Below are 24,785 nucleotides of genomic sequence, written 5' to 3' on the forward strand. Positions count from 1 at the left end.
TTTTTTCATTTTCCTTTTTCTAAAAATTAAATGCAACTCAGCTATTCTTCAAAAGTAAAATGACCATGAAAGCAACCAACCAAAAAAATCTCATGTTGCAAATCCTAAGGACATACCACAGGCAACCTATCAACCCAAGAATCCACATGACTGGGTGGATATCAAGATATTGGTTATGTTAGCACTCCTCAGTGTCCAAAGGCCGAGAAAGGAGATCGAGGAGGTAACCTTAGACTAGATTTTTACTTGGTAGCTAGCCCTACAAAATTAGAGAGGGATCTCTAAAAAAAAAATCTCACGGTTAATGGAAGTGACGGGAGAATATGTAGATCTTAGGCTAGGAATTCAACTCACTAGGGTTTGTTGGATCTGTTAGCACCTAAATCTGCCTTAGGCTGAAGGAAGGCAAAATTCAGGGTAACCACAAACCACGCTCAGTCTGGTAGCTAGCCGTACCAGAACAGGAGAGGGCTCTCTCCGAGTCACGCTCAATGAATAAGTAAACGGAATGGTCTTGAGATGACTAACAATGAAATATTGATCTTAGGCTAGTAAGTAAATAGGGACACAAGAAACAATTTTTTATGAATGACTGAGTTTCTGGGATGGTATGGGACCAACGGACAGCAATGACCAGAGAATTTAATACAAAGGTACAGATTATTTCGTGAGGCAAGACAGGCGGAAAGTCTACCAATTTAGTTTGAAATAATGCAGAATGGAGGAATTGCTTAGGAGGGTGAAAAGGGAATAAGTACATGAATCCTTTTCAACAGAAGAAGAACACTGAACATGAAATTTTCCCACAGGCAGAGCAATAAAAATGAATTCTACCTTATCTAACTTAGAAAATTTCACTGGAAATGAATATGAAATGAACTGTGAAACATTAAAAAATGCATATGAAACATAAGAGACACATTTGCTACACTCAAAACCACATGAATCTCATGAAATAGAGCCGTTGCCTTTCATTAATCCTCTGTCAAAATATACAATGAAGAAACTGAGTTTCTCTCCCACAGTCTCCCGGAAATTTGCAAGCCAACCCTTTGCAAATGGTTTGCATACAATAAATAGACTATGCCATGAGGAAATAGAACGACCAATAGTTGGGGAGTTTTTCGAATCATTACAAAGTGGAAGTGGAAATCCAACCATTAGTTACAGGTGCAGCGTTACAAAAATCACAAATGGCTTGGGTGACTGCTCGCCTTCCTTTGCCACTTGGATAGAAGCCAACCTTTAGTGGAAATACTTTAAATTTTGCCTTAGGTGCCACAAAAGGTGTAGTGTAGATGAGCGGGCCCACTTGGAGAAAGTTACGAATCGTAATTTCGCGAAACGGAGGTGAATTTCGCCCTTTTCTCTATATGCACCGCGCCCAATTCTATATGCGCCTCACCAATTTGGAGGCTGTTTTGAGGCACCTGAAGGAGTCCAAAATGTACCCAAGTGTTCTTTTTGGAAAGACTGGCCTGTCTACCTTTCAACCCAAGTGGAATTTCTGAATTTGGTGCTCATTTTCCACTCAAAACCTTCATTCTCCCAAGACTGCTTCCTGTGTGTCAAAATAGGGGCAGAGAGGTCATTTTTTGAGTGTTTTTGACCTCCCGGAGACTCAAATCATGCCCAAATTTCTTGTCCAAGCACCAGTAGTCATGATTTTTCATGCTGAATCCAAAAATGCAAACCATTTTTGATTTTGAGCTCCCAATCCTAAGCGCCGGGAGAAAAAACCTGTGTTGTGACCAAAAATTTTCCATGTGACCAAAATTGCCTCAAATTTCTTGAAATTTGGGCTGGAGATCCTCTATGATGTGCTATGCTGGGCCAAAGAGGTTTCAGCCAATATCTGAAGTCGATCGAGCTCCCTTTGCCTCTTTTGCTTCTTGATTGCCTTCCTCAATTTCGCCTTCAAATTCCTGATTCGGGCCTTGCATACTTTGTTTCGCGCCATGTAGTGGAAAGTCATGTGTCTCAACAATACATGGTCCTTGTTGGCCTTTTCCAATAGATTCTCCAAGTGCATGTTAACTCTCTCGAGATTGGCCTCCCGATCCTCATTGATCTCTTGCTCCAATGACGTGAGCTCAACTCTTCTCCTTTGTGCAGCTTAGCGATGCTCATGAATGTCTTGTAGCTCCATAATCGCTTGCTGATCCTCCAGCTATTTGTTCCTCTGCTCCAGATATTTCATGTTCCACTTAGCCCTCTCCAAGTCAAGGGATAAGGCTTCGATTTCCGATTGCTGCTCCTGGATGATCTCTTTGAGCTGTGCACTTGTCGATTCTTTATATGTCTCATCATCATGAAGGAGAACGAATTTGGTCTCTCGTTCACCTGATGGCTCACCTGAAGGCCCCTAATCCTACATTGGCTCCTTGCCTTTGTCCTGTTCCTGTGATGTTGATGGAGGAAGCGAGGCCCCTTCCACCCCGGGTGGAGATAACACTCGCTTTGCCGCTGCAAACAAACGTCTGGTGCCTTTCTGATATGTGATGAAAACCGGCACACTAGCAGTCTCATGGCGCTCATATCGATGAGAAGGTTCACCCTCATGCTTAACCTCTGATAATACCTGTGAAGTGCTGAAGAAGTCACAGGAGATGAAATCATCCCAAGTAATGCCCTGCAATCCCAGCTGATGAACCACCAAAATCTTAATAAGAGCAAAGTGATAAACACTGTTAAGTTGCTGCTGAGGGGTCTTGTGCTGCATGAAGGTGTTCATCCTCTCTATGTTCCTGCAAATGAAAAATGGGATGTTCATCATCCGTACCCTAGTAAAGTGCATGAGCAACCTGATGTGATAGGCATATAGACGAGAGAACCTCCCCTCACAGCTGAAGTATTTCATGATCAACTTCATGAGTGGAGCATATTCATCTTTCAAATATCTGAATGGAAAGACTCTTGTGAGCTGCCTTAAGCAACTTGCCTTAATGTAAGGCTCATAATGCTGCCGATCAATCTTTTGTTTCTTGTGCCATGGTTCTCCAACATTCGGTATGATGGTTGCTAATGAGACAGCTTCAGGTGTCAGTGTGAAGGTGACACCGGCCAAGATAGAGTGATCTCCATGTAGGTGAAGCACAAAAAGACGAGCCAACTCATGATGAAACCGAACATTAGCCACCCTTTGACAAAATTCAAAACATGATAGATGCTAGAAACATGACATAGCAAGAGGGCAGGCCTGCAATTCAGTGAGGGTGGTTGGCTCATCCCTAACATGTTTTCCACTTTTGTGATGTCTCCGGGGAACCTGTTCTTCTAAGGATGAATCACTTTGTGTCTCCATCTCATACTCTAATGAATCCTCAGATGCCATGACTGCTGTGTGTACTGTACTTGGGCTGCCCTTTGATGATGGTGTGAAACTAGGTGTTGTTGTGATATCTGCCACCAAGGGGAACAATGAAAAAAAGGGAATTAGGAGGGGAATAATATGATGGGAATAGGGGTTATGGGGAGAGGTTTTGTTTAGGGATATATAGGAGGGTTTGGAGATTTGATAGGGTAGGGTTTTGGGGTTTTGATAAGGTAGGGTTTTGGGGTTTATATTGACCAATGAGTGGAGGGATAGGGAATATGGGTTTTAGTAATGTTTTAGGGTAGGGAAAATAGGGAAAAATGGGATAGGGGGGAAGGGAACAATGGAAAGGAGTGAAAAAATGAGAGGTGAAAGAGGAGCCTTGGCATCAACACAACAAGTTTTCAACCCTAGAGCAATGGCTTTGATGCTTTCAAGAGGTAGGGTTTTGGCACTTTTTATTGCAATTATACATAGCCATGAACCACCATATGTTCACAAAATTGGATGACCAAGCCAAGAGATAGACCCTACCTAGAAATTTGAAGTAATTCCAAAAGACTTGATGCAATTGGGAACAATTTCGGGTCTCTGTGGGTGTGCGTCGCGCAGCAAACCCAGTGCACCGTGCTCGGTATATGCATCGTGCCTGTTATAATTTTACACTGCGGGGTTGCGCTCTGTGCACCGCGCTCCCTATGTGCGCTGCGCCCCTCTGTGTGTGCGCCGCACTCCTGAAACCGACTCTAAACTCACTCCAAATGCATGCTTTGCACTCTTAATCACTTTGCTATGTTTCTCTCTGACCTTGGTGTGCACAATGATTTGGTTGCTTGTGGAAACTTGTATATAAAGACCTTGGAGTCATAGATTTAATTTTCGCTTCTTCAAAACCCACTTTAATAATGTTTCATTTTGACACTTTTCACTGATTTAATGCAACACTGAATTTCACTTTTCCCTTTGAATTTTTAGCTAAAATGATGAAATTTTTTTGGCACTTTTGCAGGGTTCGGACGACATGGAATTTGGCCAAGGAAATCATGACTGCACCTGACGAAATCAACTGGAGATTTGAAAATTATCACAAATGACACACTGTTTGACTTTTCTTCAAAACAGAGTTTTGAAGAACAGTCGAAATTTGTCCACGTGATGATGAAACTCTCTGAATCATAACTTTGTAAGGGCCTCAGTCTGGCCTGCATGGCTTTATTGGACATGGTTGAAGACCAAATTGATTAATCGCTATACCTAATTATCGAAAATGACTTTTGTCCATTAAAGGACCAGACCTTGACTGTCATGGACTTTAGTGATCATTGACAAAAGACCTAAGCCAACAGGAGCCAGACAAGAGGGGAAATGACTAGCATGACATTTTCCGTCAGATTATGGCATGCTCCTAGCAGAATGCAGCTGGGTGAATGGAGCGTGACTCCTAAAAATGAAATGCATAAAGATTTTTGATCTCTGACGGAGGATTGGCCAGACCGACTCTAACATTGGCTCCAATGGGGGATGGTAGCTCCTTGGAGGTGCCAAGAATAACAGATCTCCGGAAGAGCTAGACAGTGCCTTCTTCCATTGGGCTATGGAGTCATTTTTTTGAAAAACAACACAGGACTCTGACTCATTTATGAAACGAAAATGACCAAAAAATTGACTCAAACTTGACATTAAAATGACTTGGATACTAACTTAACAAACTCAAACCAAACTGAAATAAAAATGGTATTTACAATGACAGTGGAAGTAGCGTTAATAACTCAGAAATGGTACCGCTTGAGCAGCCGACCATTAATCAGCCCTCCTGGACAATCTTCTCCGTTCATTTCCTTCAAAAGAAAGGCATTCTGACCCCGATATGCTGCAATCTTGAAAGGACCTTTCCAAAGATTCTCGAACTTACCATGCTTACCGTTTTCCTCATTCCTTGCATCCCGCTTCAGCACCACATCATCCAACTGAAATTTATCCGCCTTTGCTTTTCTGTCATAAATTTTCTTGATCTTCTCCTGCAATTTGGATGTGTTCTTGAAAACTTCTTCTCTGGTTTGTTGCAAGTGGACCATTTGATTCAACCTTCTCTACATGGGATCTTCTTCACTGCCGGCCTCCTGAAGAAGTTTGACTATCGGGGTAGTGAGAGAGGAAGGAAATACTGTATCAACTCTATAAACAAGCTCAAACGGTGACGTACCAATGGATTTCTTCTGACTGACCCGATCTGCCCAAAGTTCATTGACCAACGTCTTATGCCAGCTCTTTTTATTTATTTCCAGCAGCTTCTTGATGATGTTGACCAATGGTTTGTTCGAAGACTCTACCAATCCATTGCCTTGTGGATGATAGGCAGTTGAGTGACCCAACATGATGTGATATTTATGACAAAACTCTACCATCCTTTCTGATTTGAAAGCTGTTGCGTTATCAGTGATTAACTTATTTGGGCAACCAAAGCGAGGCAAGATGTTATTTTCAAGGAATGAAATGATTACCGCATCAGTAGCTTGTCTGGTGAGAATTGCTTCGATCCATTTCGTGAAGTAATCTGTTGCCGTGAGAATCCATCGATGCTGATCGGAAGAAGTGGGATGAATTTCACCAATGAAATCCAACCCCCATTGCTGAAAAGGGGCACTCACCTCAATAGGCTTAAGTGGCAAAGGCTGTAACTTCTACTTTCCTTCGAAAATCTAACACTTATGATAGCGCTTGACCATCTTATATACATCAGCGAACAATGTCGGCCAATAGTACCCTGCTCTCAGAATTTTATTTGCTGTTGACTTCCAAAAAAGGTGACCACCACAGTCTCCTTGGTGGCAGTCCTCCATGACCTTCTTTGCTTCTTCTTCCACCAAGAAATTTAACAGAACGCCACCGGGATCTTTCCAATACAGTGCGGAATTAAGAATGCAAAACTTGGCAGCTTTCAACTTGAGTGTTCTCGCTTTGTTTCTAGTCATGCCGGGCAGTGGTGAAATTTTTTTAAGCACATATATGATATCTAAATACCACGGAGAGAGAGCAAACATTTCAGATACCTGAATTGATTATGCTTCCTCATTCTAATCAGACATAGCAGCGATCAGGTTTATGTCCAAGGTGTGCAAGTTTGATTCGGCCATTAACTTTGCCAATCCCTGTCCTTTAACCAGTTTTGTGGGATTTATTTCCACATCATATTCCAGCAAGGCTGCAATCCATTTGCCTCGTCTTCCTTCCAGATCAGTCTGCACTAAAACATCTTTGACAGCAGCGTTAGGAACATAGGCCAAAATATGAGAATGTAGAATATATACCCGGAAATCTTTCAATGCCTTCACAAGTGCAAGGGCTTGCTTCTCAATGATGTTGTATTTTAAGGCTGCATCTCTTATAGCTCTGCTGAAGAATGCAATGGGTCTTTCATGATCATCTCTTTTCTGCAATAACACAGCTGCCATAGTGTGCTCCGAAGCAAATGAAAACAATATGAAATCCTGAGTGTAGTCCGGGCTGACTAGAACGGGAGCTGAAGAAAGAGCCAATTTGACTAAATTGAAAGATTTTACAGCCTCCTCCGTCCACTTCACTTGGTTGTCCTTCTTAAGCATGTTTGTCATCTCTCTTAGGTGCTCAACAAGATTAGGTACAAAGCGGCGTAGAAAATTCATTTTACCATTGAAAGATTGTATCTCTTTCTTATTCCGGGGCAGATCGATTTGCTGAATTTCTTGCACACGTGCTGGGTCAATACGAATGCCATCTTTTGAGATGATGTTCCTGAGTAATTTACCTTCCTCCATGGTGAACAAGCTCTTTTTTGGATTCAGCGACAAGCCATATTTTCTGCACTTTTGAAAGATAGTTTTTAGATGGTACATGTGCTCTTCATTAGATTTGGAAAACACCGTCAAATCGTCTAGGTACACAACCAAAAATACATCCTTCTCATTTGCGAAAGCCAAGTCCATTGCACGCTGAAATGTGGCACCCACATTCTTTAAACCGAAAGGCATTTTAGCGTAATGAAAGGTTCCCCATGGAGTGGTGAATGTTTTCTTGTCTCGGTCATATTCATGGACAAAAACTTGGTTATATCCGGAATAACCATCAAGTAGTGACATACGAGATGCTCCCACTACTCGCTGAAGTATATGGTCCATTTTGGGTAGTGGATAATTATCTTTCAACGAAACTTTATTGAGATTTCTAAAATCAATGCATAAGCGAATCTCACCTATCTTCTTTTGTACGGGCACCAAATTAGAGATCCAATCTGAAAATCTGATGGGAACAATGATCCTTGATTTGTACAACCTGTTTATCTCCTTTTCAATAGATGGCAGCAACTTTGGATTTAGCCTTCTCAACTTCTGTCTGAATGGTTTTTGATTGGACTTGATGGGTATAGTGTGTTGAATTATATTGGTATCATATGTATTGTAAGTCAGAACAGTCCCAAGCAAACACATCTGCAAATGAAGACAACAAACTGATATATTTGTCCTTGATCTTTGGTGGCAATGCTTTAGACAGTTTTACCAATTTAGGATTAGCAGCTGTTCCGACATTGACCTCTTCCACACCCTTCTCTGTTGGCTGCAATGTTGGTTTGCGGGCTACATCATCTTGATCGAAGAGTTCTTCTAAAGGTATCAAGCCTTTAGGAATAACATTATTCTTTAGCTGCAACACGTCCATTTGATTGATCTGCACATCATCTATACCATTACCTTTACCATCGTCATTTTCTACATCAATTGAGGTTTCTTTGAACTTACCTTTGTTTTGCAGAAAATCATCAATCTCCTCATCATCTTGGAAAACTTGCCAATATCTCTGATTGTCTGGGACAGTCGGATGATGCTTGACATGGATTTCAAATTTATTACTAGAGTTCATTGGGATCTTCAAACTACTTGCTGCCTTAGCAAGAGCATTAGCAATATTGTTTTGTATACGAGGCACACATGTCAAGGTGTATTCTGAAAATAATTTTAGGATGTCTAGGACTGCATTATGGTAAACCCGCATCCGAGGATGCTTTGCTTGGTATTCACCTCTGACCTGCTTAATCACCAATTCAGAGTCGCCATATACTGAAATCCTCTTGGCATTCAGCTTTCTTAGAATCTTTAGGCCAGCAATTAGAGCTTCATACTCAGCTTCATTGTTTGAACAATCAAAAGCCAACTTGTAAGAGCATACCCACAAGTTACTAGGTACTTTTTTTGGGGTGGAGAAAGGACTACGTACCCAAATTCCAATTCCAGCGCCATCATTTCCCACTGCTCCATCGAAATCCATGGTCCAAAAACCTTCTTCCTCCTCTTGCAAATGTTGAAAATCTGTTTGCTGTGCTTGGTTTGCTTGCTGTCCATTACTTTCAGCTAATCTCTCAATGGTGCTCTGTTGTTCTTGTCCTTCTTTCTTTAAAACTCCTCTGAAATTTTCTGTTATTTTCGGAATATCATCTGCTTCTACTAACTGACTATCGATATCATTGAAACTATCAGAATACAAAACAAAAGACTCTAAATCTATATGTACATAATTAATCGGATGATTTATTGGTTTCTCCTTGCTTGTGATCATGTATTTCATTTATTGTTCCTGATACAATTTCCTCATTTGGCCAAACACCGGAATCGTTGCATAGGAGAAATCTAGCTGTAGTGTCCCTTTCAATTTTGCTACCCAAGACCTAGAAAGGAGCATGCCAAACCTGGGAGGAATATCTACTACAACAACATCCATAAAAACATTCTTCATTGGGAGCTGATCTAGACTCACAACCAAGTCTTTGATGAGTCCTATACATCTTACTCTGCTGGAATCAAACGAATAGAGATCATGGTATTGTCGGGTGATGTCCAAACCAAGCTTATCCATGATAGCCTTGGGCATGATATTGTGAGAAGCTCCAGAATCGAACATGGCATTATGTAACACAAAATCATGCAACCTTAAACTGATATAAAAGGGTGGCACATCACTATCAGGAGACTCACCATTCGATGCTGGCCCAAAAATCATTTCAGGTTGATCGTCTTCGACATTCACCATGTCGAACATTGGGTCCAAATTCAACATTTTAGATACTTGCCCTCTATAACTGTTGTTCCTCATTATTTCAGTCAAGGGGATGGATACCTTTAATTTAGAAATGTCATTCTCTAAATTAAAAGCGGGAATATTTTCTACCTCTTTGACTGGGATTTCTTTCTTTTCCTTTTCTTTCGATGCAACTTGCTGATGTGATTGTTCTGTTGATGGTGATTTGCTACTCTCCGGACCAACTGCCTCCTTTCCTTTCCTTTGTGTAACTGATGAATCATTCTTTGATGCCTCAACATCATTCCTTTTCTTAATTGGTTTGACCAGAACATCTCTATTTCTAAGTGAATATCGATGTTGTTGTGCAGACAGAGCATTCATATAGCCTCTTTGGTACTCATCTAATTCTTCCTCCAAGACGGTGTCGTTTGCTAGAATGAAATCTACATCTTTGTGTACAGCTGAACTTTCTACATACTCCTCATCCTTAGTGAGATAAATAGGCAAATCATCAGGAGTAAAGAGGTGGTTTTCTTCACCTATTATATTCCCGTCCTCATCTGACTCTGGTCCATGCACAAAATTTTGTTGCAAAGGTGTTTGTACTGGCTGTTGTGCTGTCTGCTCTTGGGCTCGTTGATATCTCTGTCTTATTCTATATTGTGGTTGTTGCTGACCATGAAAGGTAGTATTTCTAACTTGTGGCTCTGGTTTGTCAAGTTTCACTCTTTCAAGCATCTTCTCTACCTTCCGGAGTAATTGATCTACCGAGGGAGACTCTTCTTTTACGGTGACCTTCTTCTCTGCCTTTGCTCTAACTCTCTTGGTCAGCGAATTCGCTTCAACGTTGACCACTATCTTTTGCATGTCTTCCATTGTGGCCGATTCTATCTCTCTTAATTGATAAGCTCTGTCAGCACAAAACCATCCGGGAACTTCACCATGGCTAGTCCCACAGGTGGCCTTAGATGATCTGGAATTTCGTTATAAACTGAATTGAATTTAACGCAATAGCCTTGGACTGACTCACCAGCGTTTCGTTTGATTTGCTCATATTCAGCCAGAATTTGAAGAGGATTCTTTTTCACTTCCCATCGGTTTAAAAATTGTCTTTGTAGGTCGGCTAAGGTAGCAATACATGCCGCTGGCAAACCTCTGAACCATTTCCTCACTTCACCTGCAAATGTCTGTACAAAGAGTCTCATTGCCACATTCTCCGCATCGATCTCATGAAGTTCATAGAAATCTTCCATTCTGTCCACATGTTGCTGAGCAGTAATGTTGTTAGGAGTGCCATCAAAAAATGGGATTTTGCTTTGATAATCTGCGGGCATATCATCTAGAACTTGAGGCAGAACAAGGGGTGCAAAACGGGCAGCCATCACTCTTGGTGGATTTGGCCTTGGAGGTGTTGGAGGAGTGTGCACAGTTTGTAAGGGGCTAGCAATTGGAGTTTGAAGCTGAGCTATAATGTAATTATCAATTGACCGGTTAGCCCTTTCCGTCTCCAAGTCTACAAGAAATTGTGGATTGGGGACAGTATAGTCAACAACCCTTTCGGATTTGGTCTCGAACAATGATATTTCAAACCACTCATCAAACTCAAGCTCTTCAAGATACTCAAAAATGTCAGGACATGAATGGGATTTGAACATGGGAGTTAAAGTGCTCTCTTGATGAAGGAGTCTTGGAATCAAGTTGGGGTTTTTGTAAATATGAGGAGGATCCGGATCTGGATTGGCTCTGGTATATCGTCTCGAAGCCAGCATGCTATTTTTCGAAAAAATCAGAAGGACGTGAACAACTTACTCAGCCTATCAAATCCTAAACTTATCATCCGGAAGCTTAGAATTATCAAGAATTAAGGGGATTAATTTCATCCCTAGTGGAGTCACCACTATGTTAGCACCTAAATCTGCCTTAGGCTGAAGGAAGGCAAAATTCAGGGTAACCACAAACCACGCTCAGTCTGGTAGCTAGCCCTACCAGAACAGGAGAGGGCTCTCTCCGAGTCATGCTCAACGAATAAGTAAATAGAATGGTCTGAGATGACTAACAGTGAAATATTGATCTTAGGCTAGTAAGTAAATATGGATACAAGAAACAATTTTTTATGAATGACTGAGTTTCTGGGATGGTATGAGACCAACGGACAATAATGACCAGAGAATTTAATACAAAGGCACAGATTATTTCGTGAGGCAAGATAGGTGGAAAGTCTAGCAATTTAGTTTGAAATAACGTGGAATGGAGGAATTTCTTAGGAGGGTGAAAAGGGCATAAGTACATGAATCCTTTTCAACAGAAGAAGAACACTGAACATGAAATTTTCCCACAGGCAGAGCAATAAAAATGAATTCTACCTTATCTAACTTAGAAAAATTCACTGGAAATGAATATGAAATGAACTGTGAAACATTAAAAAATGCATATGAAACATAAGAGACACATTTTCTACACTCACAACCACATGAATCTCATGAAACAGAGCCGCTGCCTTTCATTAATCCTTTGTCAAAATATACAATGAAGAAATTGAGTTTCTCTCCCACAATCTCCCAGAAATTTACAAGCCAACCCTTTGCAAATGGTTTGCATAAAATAAATAGACTATGCCATGAGGAAATAGAATGACCAAGAGTTGGGGAGTTTTTCGAATCATTACAAAGTGGAAGTGGAAAGCCAACCATTAGTTACAGGTGCAGCGTTACAAAAATGACAAATGGCTTGGGTGACTGCTCGCCTTCCTTTGCCACTTGGATAGAAGCCAACCTTTAGTGGAAATACTTTAAATTTTGCCTTAGGTGCCGAAAAAGGTGTAGTGTAGATGAGCGGGCCCACTTGGAGAAAGTTGCAAATCGAAATTTCGTGAAACGAAGGTGAATTTGGCCCTTTTCTCTATATGCGCCGCGCCTAATTCTATATGTGCCGCATCACTTTGGAGGCTGTTTTGAGGCACCTACAGGAGTCTAAAATGTGCCCAAGTGTGCTTGTTAGAAATCCTGGCCTGTCTACTTTCCAACCCAAGTGGAATTTCTGAATTTGGTGCTCATTTTCCCCTCCAAATCTTCATTCTCCCAAGACTGCTTCCTGTGTGTCAAAATAGGGGCAGAGAGGTCATTTTTTGAGTGTTTTTGACCTCCTGGAGACTCAAATCATGCCCAAATTTCTTGTCCAAGCACTAGTAGTCGTTATTTTTCATGCTGAATCCAAAAATGCAAACCATTTGTGATTTGGAGCTCCCAATCCTAAGCGCCGCACCAGTGGTGTGGCGCACAGGGAGAAAAAACCTGTGTTGTGACCAAAAATTTTCCATGTGACCAAAATTGCCCCAAATTTCTTGAAATTTGGGTTGGAGATCCTCTATGAGGTGCTATGCTGGGCCAAAGAGGCTTCAGCCAATATCTGAAGTTGATCGAGCTCCCTTTGCCTCTTTTGCTTCTTGATTGCCTTCCTCAATTTCGCCTTCAAATTCCTGATTCGGGCCTTGCATACTTTGTTTCGCGCCATGTAGTGGAAAGCCATGTGTCTCAGAAATGCATGGTCCTTGTCAGCCTTGTCCAGTAGCCTCTCCAAGTTCATGTTAACTCTCTCGAGATTGGCCTCCCGATCCTCATTGATCTCTTGCTCCAATGACGTGAGCTCAACTCTTCTCCTTTGTGCAGCTTGGCGATGCTCACGAATGTCTTCTAGCTCCATGATCGCTTGCTGATCCTCCAGCTATTTTTTCCTCTGCTCCAGATATTTCATGTTCCACTTAGCCCTCTCCAAGTCAAGGGATAAGGCTTTGATTTCTGATTGCTGCTCCTGGATGATCTCTTTGAGCTGTGCACTTGTCGGTTTTGTATCTGTCTCATCATCATGAAGGAGAACGAATTCGGTCTCTCGTTCACCTGATGACTCACCTGAAGTCCCCTCATCCTGCATTGGCTCCTTGCCTTTGTCCTGTTCCTATCATGCTGATGGAGGAAGCGAGGCCCCTTCCACCCCGGGTGGAGATAACACTCGCTTTGCTGCTGTAAACAAACGTCTGGTGCCTTTCTGATATGTGATGAAAACCGACACACTAGCAGTCTCATGGCGCTCATATCGACGAGAAGGTTCACCCTCATGCTTAACCTCTAGTAATACCTGTGAAGTGTTGAAGAAGTCACGGGAGATGAAATCATCCCAAGTAATGCCCTGCAATCCCAGCTGATGAACCACCAAAATCTTAATAAGAGAAAAGTGATAAACATTGTTAAGTTGCTGGTGAGGGGTCTTGTGCTGCATGAAGGTGTTCATCCTCTCTATGTTCATGTAAATGAAAAATGGGATGTTCATCATCCATACCCTGGTAAAGTGCATGAGCAACCTGATGTGATAGGCATATAGACGAGAGAACCTCCCCTCACAGCTGAAGTACTTCATGATCAACTTCATGAGTGGAGCATATTCATCTTTCAAATATCTGAATGGAAAGACTCTTGTGAGCTGCCTCAAGCAACTAGCCTTAATATAAGGCACATAATGTTGCCGATCAATCTTCTGTTTCTTGTGCCATGGTTCTCCAACATTCGATATGCTGGTTGCTAATGAGACAGCTTCAGGTGTCAGTGTGAATGTGACACCAGCCAAGATAGAGTGATCTCCATGTAGGTGAAGCACAAAAAGACAGGCCAAGTCATGATGAACTCGAACATTAGCCACCCTTTGACAAAATTCAAAACATGATAGATGCTGGAAACATGACATAGCAAGAGGGCAGGCCTGCAATTCAGTGAGGGTGGTTGGCTCATCCCTAACATGTTTGCCATTTTTGTGCTGTCTCCGGGGAGCTTGTTCTTCCGAGGATGAATCACTTTGTGTCTCCATCTCATACTCTGATGAATGTTCAGATGCCATGACTGTTGTGTGTACTGTACTTGGGCTGCCCTTTGATGATGGTGTGAAACTAGGTGTTGTTGTGATATCTGCCACCAAGGGGAACAATGAAAAAAGGGAATTCAAATGGGAATAATATGATGGGAATGGGGGTTATGGGGAGAGGCTTTGTTTAGGGATATATAGGAGGGTTTGGGGATTTGATATGGTAGGGTTTTGGGGTTTTTATAAGGTAGGGTTTTGGGTTTTATATTGACCAATGAGTGGAGGGATAGGGAATATGGTTTTTAGTAATGTTTTAGGGTAGGGAAAATAGGGAAAAATGGGATAGGGGGGAAGGGAAAAATGGAAAGGAGTGAAAAAATGAGAGGTGAAAGAGGAGCCTTGGCATCAACACAACAAGTTTTCGACCCTAGAGTAATGGCTTTGATGCTTTCAAGAGGTAGGTTTTTGGCACTTTTTATTGCAATTATACATAGCCATGAACCACCATATGTTCACAAAATTGGATGAGCAAGCCAAGAGATAGACCCTACCTGTAAATTTGAAGTAATTCCAAAAGACTTGATGCAATTGGGAACAATTTCAGGCCTCTGTGGGTGTGCGCCGTACAGCAAACCTAGTGTGCCGCACTCGGTATATGCGTCACGCCCGTTATAATTTTACACTGCGGGGTCACGCTCTATGCGTCGCACTCCCTATGTGCGCCATGCCCCTCTGTGTATGCGCCGCGCTCCTGAAACCGACTCTAAACTCACTCCAAACACGTGCTTTGCACTCTTAATCACTTTGTTGTGTTTCTCTCTGACCTTGGTGTGCACAATGATTTGGTTGCTTGTGGAAACTTGTATATAAAGACCTTGGAGTCATACGCTTAATTTTTGATTCTTCAAAACCCACTTTAATAATGTTTCATTTTGACACTTTTCATTGATTTAATGCAACACTGAATTTCACTTTTCCCTTTGAATTTTTAGCTAAAATGATGAAATTTTTTTGGCACTTTTGCAGGGGTCGCACGACATGGCATTTGGCCAAGGAAACCATGACTGCACCTGAAAAAATCAACTGGAGACTTTTTTGAAAATTATCACAAATGACACACTGTTTGACTTTTCTTCAAAACAGAGTTTTGAAGAACAGTCGAAATTTGTCCACATGACGATGAAACTCTCTGAATCATAACTTTGTAAGGGCCTCACTCTGGCCTGCATGGATTTATTAGACATGGTTGAAGACCAAATTGATTAATCCCTAGACCTAATTATCGAAAATGACTTTTGTCCATTAAAGGACTAGACCTTGACTGTCATGGACTTTAGTGATCATTGACAAAAGACCTAAGCCAGCAAGAGCCAGACATGAGGGGAAATGACTAGCATGACCTTTTCGATCAGATTATGGAATGCTCCTAGTGGAATGCAACTGGGTGAAAGGAGCGAGACTCCTAAAAATGAAATGCATAAAGAGTTTTGATCTCTGACGGAAGACTGGCCAGACCGACTCTAACAAGATCAAGATCATAGGTCTAGGAACTAGGCCAGGGTTTCGAAATATTAGTTTCAAAGATACAATGGGTCAAGGTAGGTACGATCAGTGACATATTTGAGTTGTCATCATGGTATATGGTGAAATAGGAGAGGATCAAAATGAGCATAAACTTATGAATTCATTTATCAGAAGAAATGAAACATAAACATGAATATCTCATCAAAACAGAGCATAAAACTATGAAATTTGCTTAAAAACTCATGAGATGATCACATGAAAGCATACATATGGTAGAAAAGAGAAATAAATATTCAAACTGATGATAAAACTGAGAAAAAACACTATCACTAACCATAACACAAGAATCCCAACATAATAGATGAAACTACCTACATTATTCCTGCAAAAGTATGGTGTACACTAGCTCCAAGCTTCTGACTCTCAAATGTCCAACCCTTCATTTTACTTAGATCATGCTACATATATATAAAAAACTACATTCCCCCCTCTCAGAAGCCAAATCCAACATCATAGGAACTGTTTACATGAATGTCTCCAACCATACCAAAAACATAGGGAGGTTAGAAACCAACTCCCTGTTAAGACTAAAACTGACTTAGTTGACTTTACAAGCATTTATGACCATGAAATTTACATGAGATGACTTTAACCATAATTATGTTCAATTACATCATAAGAACACCTAGAAAGAAATATCACATCATGTGAAGGTGACTTTTCCTTAGAAATTTGCGAATTTAGACTTTCTGACATGAGCACAGTGTGCATGTCAGAAGCACAGCATGGGTCAACAAAAGTGCGACGTGCCTTTGTAGAGCCTTTTTTTATCACTTTTGTGCATCTTCAAGCTGAATTGAGGGTTGGTGTACATAGACTAGGATGTATAGAAGACTACTGAACCTTTAATCCTTCAAAAATCCACCTCCATGACACCTAAAAATCAAATCTCCCAAGGCTACTCCAGAAGCACAATGTGAGGTCGAAAAAGGAGGTAGAAACATGAAAAATGATCTGTTTATTGACTTTTTCTCCAAAATTGTGAGCTGACATGGAAAAGAAAGTGCATATATGTGATGTAGGGGTCAAGGGATATCCATCCACATAATCCAATTCTCATTTGGGTGACCTGAGAAGAAGAGCAACGTGGCCACATTGTGCCTTTGTTCAACTAAATTACCAGAATTAACCAAAAATCCAAAACTTGATCAAAAATTCTCAAAATTTGTTGAAAATTCATTCTTAGCATTTCTCAGTGATGGCCTAGACAACTAGATATGCATCAACAAGAAAATCCAAGTTATCCCTCTTCTTTAGCTTGATTAGGGTTTTCTTAAGTCTCCTTTTCATGCTTCTAACCCTAATTTTGGAAATCCAGTTCCTGGTGTAGTAATGTCTAGCCATATGTATCTAAAAATTTGTAGCTCTGTTTGCCTTTCTCAGAAGCTTCTCCAAGTGCTTATTGAACTTCTCAAGACAATATTCCCTATCCTTACCAATGCTTGCAGCTAAAGGGTCAACAGGGTCTTTTTGTACTGATGAAGGAGATGGCTCCTTGTCTTCAACTTGCTCTTCTAAACCAATCATTGTTTTACCTTTGTCCTTTGCCTTTTTAGATGATGGAGGGCCTTTTGAGGTACTATGTTGCATCAATCTCACCTTCAAAATTCTATTTTCTTGTTTCAAGAAGGCCACCATGTAGTTTTCCTTAGCAAGATCATCTTTTAGTTCTTGTATTTGTGTTTGCTTCTCCTTGATAATTTCTGCATTTGATCTATCTCCATGGTCCAACATCTCTTGCTCATGAGGCATCTCCTCCTAATATCACTACAAGGGTAAGTAAGTTGCATGCCTAGGTGAATGCTCCATTTCTCCTTGAACTTGCTCAACTCAAGTTTCCTTAGGAAATTGTCTAGTTTAAGACCTAGTTAGAGTTGGTGTAGACACCTCTTTAGTGATTTTAGGGGAAAAAACCAATCTTTTCCCCTTCTTTTAGGTCTTTATGATCTCTACCCTAGGTGTATTTCTAACTGAAAACCTATTGGATGAGCCAAACTCCTGTGGCCTTGATGGTGTTGATGGAGTGCTTTGGCTGGTAGGTTGACTAGTGGTAGGCATAAAGGTAGTTGATTGCATGAATGTCTCCGATGACATATTAACTTGTGAAAGCTGATGAAGAACAATGAATTTGACCAAACCATGATGAAACAAACTTTCTTGGTGATCTTTCCCTTTGATTTGTACTTTCTCAGTCATCTTGACTAAGCTCCTGAATAAGTAGTGGGGTAGGTTTAATTGTTTGATTACAGTGAAATGCATCAACAAGCTTATGTGATACTGATACAATCTTGAAAACCTCCACTCACATGTAAATTATTTCATGATCATCTTCATCAATGGATCATATCTATCCAGCAACTGTCTAAAAGGAAAACTGTGTGTGGGATCATCTTTATAGTGCGATTTTAGGAAGACCTTGTAGTTTTCAATGTCCAAATCCATCCATTTAAACCAAATCTCTCCTTGGTTAGGGATACCTATGGCTGAAGATATGGTACCTACTGATATGATGAAGTCAATCCCTACTATTGTGGTCTTATCCCTCCTGAAATTGGTTGCAAAGAGGATGGTCAACTTAGCAAGGCAACCCACCTCTTGTATTCTTTCACAAAACCCTAGGAAGCCAACATCTTCAAATGATTTCTTGATGAATGATGAAGCATTTATCTCTTTCATATTGGATGTCTCAAATCTAGAGACGAGATCCCCCTTGTTATACTTCTTTTCATTAGCCATCGTGTTGGTTGTGCTTGATAAAACCCTAGTCTTGATAGGAGGGAAGGGTAGGGTAAGATTGGGAAAACAAGGGAAAAATAACAGCTAGTTTAGGGAAGGGAATGGAGGGGATAGGGATTAGGGAAATTTGTAGGAAAATTCCAGGGGGTAGGGGTAGATTTTAAGGAGACTTGGGAAGTGGAATTTCTTGAAATGAGTGAGGGAAAGAGGGGAAAATAACCAAAAACACAGTCCTAACCTAGAATTTTAGCAAAAGCGCAGCATGGGCTAGGGTTTTCGGGGAAAGTGATGGAAATGAAGGAGATACGTGAGGGAAATGGTTAAGGGAGGTGTAAGAAGTGTGTACAAGGGTGTTAGGGAAGGAAAACTAGGGTATTTATCTCTAAACCGAAACAAACACCAAGAAAACCAAAAGCACAGTGAAATACCATAGGAGAGGGTGGAATCATTTGTTGAAGGAAATCTCTATATGAAAGTTTGATGAGAGGCTATACTTACTTGTTGAGAGTCTCTGGCACTTGTAATTTTCTGATTGATCCCTTTTGTGGCTTCCTCTAAGCTCCAAACTAAAAAATGTAGCATGTTGGCCAAAAGGACAATGTGTTAGGAAGAAACGTAGCATGCTTGCTGGCAAGGGCTTTATGATGGAAAAATCAAAGTTTTGGAGGTTGAAGTGATACTCAATGGTAGAGGAGAACTCTAGGAAGATGAAATGAAGTGTTTTAATGCTTAGATGGTCTCTTTATAGCTTGGAAAGTCGATTTTTTCTTAGGTAGTGGTATGATATCACATATGCTTTTTGAGGAATGATGAAATGTGGTAGTGTACTGTAACTTTTTAACTTTATTATGCAAGTTTACATCTCCATGTAGAGTAAATGTACCTTTGAAATCTCTTTGAGCACTTTTTACCCTAATTACTACTCCATGGTGGTGACTATAGTGATGACATGGCTCCTATATGACTCATTGTTGACATGACCATGATGGAATTTTATGATTTTGAAAATGGAGGGAGTAGTAATAATAAATATACACTGACTAATGATCAAATTTTATTTGAAAATTCTATTTGAAACTATAATAATTTGACCTGAGACCCTATCAACTGACATTGAAAGAGTACATTTTATCAGTGGTGACTCATAGACACTAGGATGTTCAATAACGTAGCTTAGAAGGACAAGCAAAGAATTAGCTGTAGGTCTATCAATCTGTCCCAGAAGCTAGGTAGCTTTATAGCTCTCTCGAGAACACTAGTAGGGTGTGTTACAGAGGATCAGGGTGAAAAAAGGTTCTAATAAGGTCTTAGCAGAAGCTGTGAGAAGTAGAAGAGGTCGGGAAGCATATAGGGTGATCAAAATTCAGATCAAGAAGAATAGAGAGACTTTGGAACTAGGAGGTGAAAGCTGGGAATTAAGAGAATTCCCTAACAGAGTCACCAATTCTGTTGTAGGAATTAATGCACAAGTGATTGTGGAGAGAAAACCCTCTTAGGTCTCCCAGGACCTAAGTCAAACAAAATGAGGTGACCTGCAACTGTTGAGAGATACATGCAAATACTCATGTTAACCTAGGTGTTGACGGGCTGGAATTCTCCACCAATAGCAAGGGGGACCTCCCCTGTGTAGGTTCCCAACTAGAGCCTGCACGATGTGTGCTGGGGATCCCTCTTGGTATGTAGGCCTGACTACTGTTCAGTTTTGTAGAGCTAGCTTCAGACGGAGGTGGGATATGAACTTAATCAAATGTATGAACTTTAATAAACACAAGAGAATAATTGACAAATATCTTGTACCATATATACCATGAATAGCCAAAATGTAAACAACACAACCTTATATAAAGTTACTGTTAGCAGGACTTTAGATAAGACATGTATACTAGATAAATAATGCTTAACGATTGCAAATCAGTTCACAACAATCAACCATTTATAAGCATACATAACTATGTAGTCAAGACAGATTATACTAATTCCAAAAGAAATAGTTCACCGTCATGAGTATAGAGTTAGTAAGCCAAATACCATTCATACATAGAAAAACCATATTTGAAGTATGAAACAACATGTGAGGAGACCGCACATCAAATAGCTTTCAGGAACATTTGATCCATCAAGTGAAGAAAATACTCATGGCACAAGCACATAGAAATTTGAAGAATCCAATAGTGAAGATGTACAATCAACCCTTGTATTAATTAGAAGGACATCAATTCTCTCAAGTAATATATATATGTATCTCCAAAATAGTCCTTAGAAAAAAATCCCCCATGACAAATGAGGCATGAGGTAATATTTATATGGTGAGAGTGACTCTTGGCCTACCCTTGACACTTGAACTTCCTCATGACTTTTCATCTACTTGGTGACTTTTGGTATTCCACATGACCTTTCATATTCACAAACATGTTTCTATGCTACTGCAGAAGATGACAATATATTTCTACCTTCCTTCTGCCTTGGAGCTAGCTTGAATTCAATATCTGTTGTTGACCAAGATGATGCATTTCCGCAACAACGATCCCTTGGGTCATTTTAGCAACAAATTGGGCTCAAGTGTCTACATAAATGACATGGAATTGCCTTCGCCATTTCAATCCTACACATGTACAAAATCATAAATTAATCATCAAGAAAAAATGTACTTTGATGAAATATAAGATATAAATATCACAATTAAAACGAGCCAGAAGTCTTAGCCTTGACATCTCTTGCAATTTCATGGTCACAAATCTATGCGTAGATACGTTCCATGTCTCGGAATCCATTGTTTCTTTCCTTTAGGGGTTAGATTATCATTTTTATATCACCTTTCACGCTCCTTTTCATCCTCATTATACATGTTGGGCATTCTTGCATTGTGTTGTTTTTAAACATTTGCAAAGGTGCTAAGTAAATGGACAGTCGAGGCCTATATTTATAGTCTTAGGTCATGCAAGTGGGGTCACATGGGTCACAAAGCCTGATATAGGTTTGTGTGCAACCTTTGTGACCCATGAAACCTATACAACTTATGAAACCTTTGCGACCTCTCTTATCTATGTGACCTATGTGACTTGTGCGACCTTTGCGACCTATGAAACCTGTGCGACCTATGCGACCTTTGTGACCGATGCGACCTTTGTAACCTGTGTGACCTGTGTGACCTATGCGATCTTTGCAACCTTTGCGACCTATGCGAACTTTGTGACCTATGCGACCTTTACGACCTGTGCAACCTGTGCAACCTATGCGACCTTTGTGACTTGTGCGACCTGTGTGACCTGTGTGATCTTTGCAACCTATGTGACCTTTGTGACCTTGCGATCTGTGCAACCTATGCGACCTATGCAACCTTTGCAACCTTTGCGACCATTGCGACTTGTGTGACCTGTGTGACCTGTGTTATCTTTGCGACCTGTGCGACGTTTGCGACCTGTGTGGCCTATGCAACCTGTGCGACCTATGCGACCTATGTGACCTTTGCTACCTGTGTGACCTATGCGACCTATGTGACCTTTGCTACCTGTGCGACCTATGCGACCTTTGTGACCGGTTCGACCTATGAAACTTGTGAGAATTATGTGACCTATGAAACCTGCGCGACCTATGCCACCTTTGCTAGCTGTGCGACCTATGCGACCTTTAGGACCTGTGCAACCTGTGCGACCTATGCATCCTATGCAACTTATGCGACCTGTGCAATCTTTGTGACCTACAGCCTGTTATCTCAAAACTAGACCCTGATAGGCTGCTGATTAGGTAGGCTTTAAGTAGCTATTTCAAACCTACTTTAGGCTGAGGCTTAGCCTCCTCAACCTGAGAGGACTCTCTCACAAGATTAAAGATTTGGATTATGAGTAAGATGGCTAACTCTATGAAACAAAATGAAGGAATGGAAGTGGTGGAAACACAATTAGAAATTATCCATTGGGCTTATGGAGTCAAAATCGTTTCAGTGTAACGTTTCAGTGTAACAATGATATCAACCTTACATAGAAGTCAGGGCATCCAGAATTCAACACATTTAGAACATACAAGAAACATATAGGACCACACAGTTTATGAATGTATGAAGGAAATTAGAGCAAAATCAGTGATTTCTAAGTAATCACACATTCATACCACTAAAAATACTGAGAAGAGGAAAGTACAATCCATTCTGAACATTGAATCCCTTCTGATTCCTGAGAAGCAAAGCTAATATTGTATTACTAAAACAGAGTCTTACATAAAGCACAATAGTCAAGTTTCTCTCAAATTTTCCCAACCCTTTGTACATTAGCTCTTCTTCTATATATAGAGCTCTTTACATAACTGAGATTCCTCCCTCAGCATGAGGGGAATTCGAATTACACTTATTATGACACCTATTGACACCTAAAACTAATTATTAAATGAAACTAATTGTTAACTGGCAGTCCTAGAGACCTAAAACAATTAGGAGTGTAACTCCTCATTATGATTAAAACAACGTTATCTAGGAATTAAACACTCCCTATGACACCTATAAATCCATGAATTCGAATTTGATAGTTCTCATAACCCTCTAGCTGGCCCTTGATGATTCATCCTTTTATTGCTCCTAGAAACTAGGAGACTGTTCCTTGCTCTATTCTGGCTGAAAAATAGGTCTTGGGATAGAGTTCATATCTTCTCATAAAAAATGTATTTATAAAAAGTGAAGGAGGCTTTTTTAAAAACATCCGTGCTGAAAAAAAACCTCTCTTTGTTTGTTGAAACACCTTTCCTACCGCTCAAAATGTGTCTTTGAAAAACAGGTGTAAAACAGAGAAATATGCTTGTGAAAAACTGCACCTACAACAGTTTCGTAGCACAAGTTTGGTCCTTCATTTCTCCCAGATCATAATGGATTTGAAGAAATTGGAAGAGGTTTCTGTACTTCAGTATCTTAGTAATGCAATCCTCTTTCACTTTTCAGAGAGGAGTTTTCAACTGCTCAGAAACTCTTCTAGAAGTTGACTAGTAAAAACAAGAAGACAGTTTGACTGACAAGTTGACTGATAAAGTTTGGAGTTCAAAAATGTCTTTCTTCTACTTGTCTTGCCCTTGCTGAATGTTGAAACTTTGTAAATGATCCTTTTTAGAGATTCCCATTCAAAAATATTTGCCTTTGTCTTTCAACATTGGTCCATGAAATCATAATGTGCAGCTACAGCAGTTTCGTAGTGCGCTACGAAACTGCTGTGTAATTTTAAAAACACAGTATAAGACCAAAATTTAATTCTCTTGAGTCTTTATTCTTCCTGAAATGACTTATTCACCTATCATGAATCTGTTCACAACTGAATATATGGACACCATTCTTCAAGGTAAGTAAAAAGGTAACTCATCAAGATTTAGGACTTGGTCTTGCTATGTGATCTTCGATTTGCCTCTTCATACTTATGACGCCTCCAAGGAATTCCTGCAACATGAATATTCTATCTCATTGGTATTCATGGAACAAGAAAACCATATCATGATAATAATCAATTAACGCTGACAATGACCACTACAATGGAAAACACTTTGATCACATATGGAAAATATTGTAGCCAGTTTCAGGTATCATGCAGCTGACTGAAAAAATATTGATCATCCACATGAGCAACCTTTAGACAAAACTGTAGTGCAATAAGATAAAACCGCCCAAAGTAAACATACACTTCCTCCCAAATGAAATCTATGATCAGCTAGCAGAAGAAAAGCATCGGGTATTGAATGAGATGTAAACCAACTCAATTCAGTCCAGAAATCATAAATTAAGACCAAGAATTAAAGAAAAGTAGTTCGCCCTCCTCTTCTGCTTTGTTTATCAAAATCTGTGTTGAACTTGTCGATAAGTTCGTTCATGGTATTGGAACAAGTTGTGATCATATCTAGGTGTTACACTAAAAAATGTCACCTTGACTACTTACAGTTAGTATGGCTCAAATCAACAGTCATGCTACCCTCTTAGGCAAGTCTCATGCCTCTGTTATCCATCTCAAACTCAAAGAAGAGAGAAAGTCTTGTAAAAACTATGTTTATCTCTGGGGTCGCAGGTTCTCTCTAGCCTTACCTGCGGGGACGCTGACCATGTTCACAAAATCTGCGTCCATGGACGCTCTGTATGTTAAGGGACAGGTGCGTCCCTCTGTAAAAGGCAAAATGCGCGAGTTTTATCTTGAAAAAGTTACTTGTGGTTACTTCTAGAACATTCTAGAGGTCGGTTTGATGAAATGGATGCGCCTCCAGTTGGTTCATGTATCTCTATTAAGGGGGAACT

Source organism: Pinus tabuliformis, chromosome 6 (genome assembly GCF_031772625.1).
Source record: "Pinus tabuliformis cultivar Carrire ecotype Pingquan chromosome 6, CPIR1, whole genome shotgun sequence".
NCBI lineage: Eukaryota > Viridiplantae > Streptophyta > Pinopsida > Pinales > Pinaceae > Pinus > Pinus tabuliformis.